A 5,017-nucleotide genomic window follows, 5' to 3' on the forward strand; every position below is an offset into this window, starting at 1 on the left:
CTGGCATGAATAATAAACATTTATCATGATATAAGGAAATATAAATAACAACTTTATTATTGCCTCTAGGGCATATTTCCTTCACTATTCACCATCATCACATGACTAGTGTTCTTATGTATCCCACTCTTATCAGTATAAAACATAGTGAATACTTCACTTATACTTGCAATCAAACATTAATTTGGTATCTTATATCCTCAAGACTTTTTTTGTTTCTGAAAACAATATTTTTAGGTCCAAGAATATCACATAACTATCCCAAACAATTTGAAGTTTGGGTCTCATGGAGGCAAGCATTATGCACTGAAATGTGATGGAATTCTAGCTCTAGATCAAGATACGCAAGTCTTATCATCCATAGCATTAGTGAGAGACCACCAAAAGTATGCAATACGACATAGTCCTTCTCGGCACTCCTTTAAGGACAACCCTCACATTAAGGTACCAATCCATAAAGTTGTAGCCAGCTAATCAAAATTCAATCAATATGGAAAGTGGTAATGCAAGCCATTATTCTACAATGATAATGCAAATACTTAGACATTGTTCAAAATTAGTGCAAATCATATTAACTATTAACTAGAGTTTGTTCCCACTAAAACAATATCTCTCATAATTCATTACTAGTGATTCGAGATCCATGACTGACTTACTACCCATTGGTGTGACATCACTGATGAGTAGTAACAAGACCAGTAGGTCAACTGGACAATCATATCTCCATATGACTCTTGTTCATCTTTCGATGGGTGTGTTATGAGATCAAGACTGTCTTACTATCTCGTCAAGACAACCAAGTGTACTTGCAACATGAACCGTTCATGCCCGTCTTATACACTTGACAACTATACCCATGCGACATGGTGTATTTGAAGGACTAAGTATTTTAGACACTGCTATAAATGGATTAACATAATCGATTTGATATTTTAAGTAAGAGATCACCCTAATAAATGACTACTATGCAATCAAGGTGCATGAAAAGGGATTAATATCACATGCAATTCATAATTTAGTGACATGGTATAGCCCTTTTCCGATGAAGTAGTCCGCATTTTCTCCGCGATCATCTTCACCCTTTCCACGCCATAGAACTCCTTCTCCGTGTCCAGCTTTTGTGTCAAGTTCCACCATCGCAAAATATTGTATCCTTCATTGTCATCGATGTTCAAAAAGTAAAATAAAATAAAATCATATGACTCCAGCCATCATATCGTACCATGAATCCCAAGTTAAAGTAAAATATTACAACATATTGCATCGCATACAAATATATTGAATAAATGAAGACTTATACCACATCACATACAAACCTCCTACAAAACAAGTTAGATGCCTCTAATCACTTTTTCTAATTATCATGGCTGCTATGGTTAAGTTTGCAATTTTTTTACTTTTCCTACACAACCATAAGCACGACACTTCATGTTGTTGGTTTAACTTGCAGGGTGTATGAAACTCGTGACTTAATAATAAATCTCGAGCCCCATATGAAACTTAGTCATTATGCATGACCCGCGTGTAGATCATAATCTACATTGCCCTTGCGCATTTACAAAGTTTTTCTGTCTCAACTATGAACAAACCCAAACTATCTGAAGCTTAGCTATGGATGCCACACCTTTGTAGCAAAATTCATCCATGCTGTCAAGATCAAAACCTCATGAAATTAGAGGGGTTACAACATGAACGTCTAGTAATTATAACTCCCTACTCACTCCGCACATATGTGCAATGGCACATATCCCCATATGCTCTAATCATACTTGCATCTACTCATAGATTTTCTTATGATCCCACTGCAGGATAATGTGCTACACAATAAAAAAATATGCTACACGATCACACCCAGGAACTCTATGAAGATGGCGGTAACGATTAAACTCACCAATGCGCATATTAGCAGAAGTAGTGACGAGTCGGCACAGTACGAAGATTTCCCGCGACTAGGATATACCTCCCAGCCGCGAGAAAGTTCTCTAAGACGAGACTTGTCGTGGATTTGTCACGGCAGATGTCCTTAGTGTCAGGACTTAGTCGCGAGGCCAACGCATCTATGTGGTAGCTTGAGAGGGGTTGAGTGGGACGAGAGACGCAGGGCGGATCAACATGCAAGACAAGGATTTAGACAGCTTCGGGCCCCGGGAAACATCATCTGGTAATAGCCCTACATGCTGTTTGAGGCTAGGTCTCATTATCATCACGAGGGAGTCGCCGTAAACCGGCTCTCCTCTTTGTGTCTAGCCCTAAGATTGTTTCTTCTTTTCCTCTCCCTCTTGGGGAGCCCTGCCCCTCCTTATATATGTTGAAGGGGCGGTTTACATGTGGAGTCCTATTAGGATTAGGACTAGTCTATCTCTAATACGAACTGGATACAAGTCCTGGTCTTAACTCCTTGTAAGGTAAATATTCGTCATGCCTTTCTCCTTAAACCGGCCCACCATTGTATGAACCGGCCTTCATGAACTGCCTGTTGGGCCACCGGGTCTTGTCGTCCTTCTGACCTGCCTGCCAAATTACCAATGAACCATAAACCGCCAGGCCCAAACGGGTCGCCAGTGAGTCATCAAGTCTTAGCCAGGTCTCAAGTAAACCGCCAAGTCCGGCCGGGTTATGCTTCCGTCCGGTTTATGCCGCAGGGTATATCCCCGACAAGACTCAACATAGATGACCCCTCTGACATATCCACACATTCCTAAGTAGTAGTCTGGCAGAGTTTCGACGCCCAGGAAGAAGAATTGCAAGAGAACTAGAGAGAGAGAAAGCCTAGTGGCGCTTCTCGTCTAATTAGGAGTCTAATTCTCTTAGACCAATTAAACTGATATTATACCATGTCTAATTAGGAACCTATACACTTAGGCAAATTAGACCGGGAGAGCGTAGAGCTATGCGGGAGAGATCCTTTTGGATTGGTATGTCTTTAGAGGGAGCCCTCCACGCATATTTGTGAAGTTGCCGAACAAACCTTTGTTTACGAATACCATTCTCGTTGCTTCGCGATACATTTACAAAACACAAGGTGAGGTGATAAGTATCCTCGTGATCAACACTTTGATCACTATGCCAGTTATCCTTGTTACTGGTTTTGTTCTCTTTACTCGTGTTCGTGTTTCGTTTGGTCATTACTCACTCCGACGGAGGCCAGGGAGCGTTTGGTTACTGGATCTATCCGATGGGAGATGGTAGCACGGGATATTTTCAGCCGGTTTGGATGGCGGTCATGTAATAGGATAGGCAATTAGTTTCCGTATCTCTCTTTTGCCAGCCGGTTGTGGCTTTTATTTTGGTTCCTTAGCTCTTTGTGAGTAGCTATTGTTTGAGATTTTAAGACTTTTGTTGAACCTACTTTTTATTCGCTAATAAAGGTGGCCGTATGCATCATTCTGATGCAGAGGCCGGGGATGTCCCCTTTTCTAAAAAAAACATGATCATAATCACAATTGTCTGGCCAGACGATAATGACACCATAACACTGAGTGGGCCCAGAGAGTATCTCTCTATCATTAGAGGAGCAAATCGTAGTCTTGAACTATTGATTCCGAGACATACGTTCCGGTATGCCCCTAGTTCATCTTTATTCATATGCACTTATGGAGTGACATTCGTAACCCCAAAGTAAACATCCGGTATGTTGGCATATATATTCTCATGGTCTAAGGAACTATGCAAACGTGAACAAGTTGTATGAAAATATCAATAACATAACAACGAATACATCTCTAGTTAATTCATAAGTTGGGTCTACCTAATTCCGTTATCACAATGACAATAGTGTTCTCATTTATTGATAGCATACTAACAATGCTCATGATCAGGACAACAAGATCATCATCAATACATGAGCTTGTCTTAGAGGCATGACTGAGGATCAATTGGTGTTTACATTTTCACACATGTATTTGGGTTTTCCTTTGAATCTCATATTCAAGAACCAATACAATTGTAGCATAGAAATATAAACTTGATTATGAACATGAAAATAGCATAATAACATTTTGTTATTTCCCCTCGGGCATATTTCCAACATTGTTTGTTCGCACCAGCTAGGGGCGCCCATGCGCGGACCACAGACCAGGGTCAGTGTTATGTGATGGTTTTCTATCAGTGTTCGCAATCTAAGGCATTGTTCGACATGCGCTGGGGGAGCTCAGTCTGGGTTGTCAGCTTCCTTCTGCCCCGGCCTTGCTATGCCCGACTCGACTTTGTGCGTGTCGGGTGGTTGCTTAGGGTCGTCCGACTAGGGTCGGGATGGCAAGCCAGTCAACTTTGAGGGCCATCCATCTAGGGGTTGCAATGACAAGAGTGTTTGCCATACCCGGTCCACCGAGGGTTCCTGACAAGATAGCCGCAAGTCGGGGCATGGCAGGGGTTATTTGATCTTTTGCTTAAGTCGGTTGCATTTTCCTATAAACCAGTTCTTTTATGCCGCACATTGGACGACGTACACGTGGCCTCACTCTTGCTTAATTTTGTAGGTTTTGCTTGGGAGGGCTCCTTGCCCGTTCCCATCGCCCGATGGTGAAGCTCTGTTAGAGCTGCTCTTTGCATGCAAGCGTTATTTTGTTGTTGTGGTTCTTCCATCTTTCTAAGTGTTCCAATTCTGTTTGTCGTTGGCGGCGGACGGAGGCATGTTAGCTACTTGTGGCGATTAAGGTTTGAATTTGTTTCCTTCTTATCTATGTCGTGTCTTTTCTTCTCGCTCAACGTCCTCTTTCTTCCTCGTTGTTGCATGTCTCGGTAGCTCTAGGTTTCTCGCTGTATGCCACCGCCGGCGCGTTAGCTCTTCATGTTGTGCTACTGTTGTTCGAGGTAAACCGCTTGTTCGCTCTGATGATCATGCTGTTATCATGATTTTTCTTGCTTGGAGCAGTTTATCATTGTAAATTTTCAATTCTTTGTGTTCTCAATGTTGGTTGTCTCGTTGGTGAATGGCCTATCAAGCAACGACTAAATGTTAGTGCCTTTTTGTGTTGGTTCGTCTTGCAGAAATGGACATGTGACCGCAACATGCTTT

This window comes from Triticum dicoccoides, chromosome 2A (assembly GCF_002162155.2).
Source record: "Triticum dicoccoides isolate Atlit2015 ecotype Zavitan chromosome 2A, WEW_v2.0, whole genome shotgun sequence".
Lineage (NCBI taxonomy): Eukaryota > Viridiplantae > Streptophyta > Magnoliopsida > Poales > Poaceae > Triticum > Triticum dicoccoides.